Genomic DNA, 1,388 nt, shown 5'->3' on the forward strand with positions numbered 1-1,388 from the left:
TTGTGATTATTTGTTTCTGTACTACTCGCCTCCCAATATGATATTTATCTTAACTAATAATATTCTTGAAGCACCTAAGTCATATTATTTAATAATAATAATAATAATAATAAAGTCTAACATGTAAAATATGTGTATTTTTTGTAATGTTTCCTCTCTTCCCTGACTTATAACTGGTCACTGTTCAGTTATCGCAGCTGTTTTCCCGTTGGTCTGTTTTTAATTAAGACCTGAATAGAGTCAACCCGGTGAATGTTCACCTGTCTGTTGTAGTCTCATAAGCCCATTAATATGATCTCCCATAAAAAAAAAAGCTGTTTGGTATACCATGCTAATAGTAAGAATGTTATTTTTGTTTTTGCAACATTAAGTATACTTGTTATGGTATGTAAATTCTCTGTATGGGTAGAAAGCATGTGACCCTACTGCATGTAAAAGGTTCTCTAAACCTTCTCTTGGAGAACTACATTTCTGCAACACTGCTTCAAGACACTTTCAGTTATTTTCAAGAAGCCCTGAAGACCTTGATTAGCTTGTTCAGGTGATTGAATAGGGTTGGAGCTGAACTCAGCAGGACAGTAGCGCTCCAGGAGCAGGGTTCCCTGAACAACAACCCCTGTTTTAGGATATGCATTTACAAAAGTACACATTGCATGGAATGCTTATACCACAGTGTAATGTGATTGATTGGGCCGTTGCATGTGCAATGAATGAACTGGATGCTATTACAGCTGCAGTCTTTTTTTATTCTTCATTTAAGTCATACTACCAAAAGCTTTCCAAACAGCATTTCTATGGATTATTTAAGAAAACAAAACAATATAAACTAAAATGATCAACAGTATTTGCATACAAATGTTACATTCTTCATGTTACATAATTTGAACAAACTACAACTTGTAGGCTTTATTAGTACACGTTTTTTGTTTTGTTGTTTTTGTGTTGGCATGGGTTATGGAACCTTGATTTACCTTGTATATGACCTTTAGTAACTAAATTACCAAATTTATAATGGCTGTAATTTAAAGGGGTCATATAATGCAATTTCAAGTTTTCCTTTCTCTTTGGAGTGTTACAAGCTGTTCGTGAATAGATAAGATCTGTAAAGTTGCAAAGACTAAAGTCTCAAACCCAAAGAGATATTCTTTATAAAAGTTAAGACTGGTCCACGCCCTCCTAAAACACCTCGTTTAAACACGCCCCCACATGTCTACGTCACTGTGTGGGAAGATTTGCATAACGCCGCCCAAATGTTCACGCAAAGAAAGAAGGCGTAACTTTTATTCTCGCTGTTGCTGCCACCGCCATGTTGTGAAGACGCTGTGTGTTTTGTTGTGAAAGCAAAACTACTTTGTTTGGCCTTCCAAAAGAGGACGATATCTGCTTCG

The sequence above is a fragment of the Sinocyclocheilus anshuiensis genome, unplaced genomic scaffold (genome assembly GCF_001515605.1).
Source record: "Sinocyclocheilus anshuiensis isolate Anshui unplaced genomic scaffold, SAMN03320099.WGS_v1.1 scaffold238, whole genome shotgun sequence".
NCBI classification, from domain to species: domain Eukaryota; kingdom Metazoa; phylum Chordata; class Actinopteri; order Cypriniformes; family Cyprinidae; genus Sinocyclocheilus; species Sinocyclocheilus anshuiensis.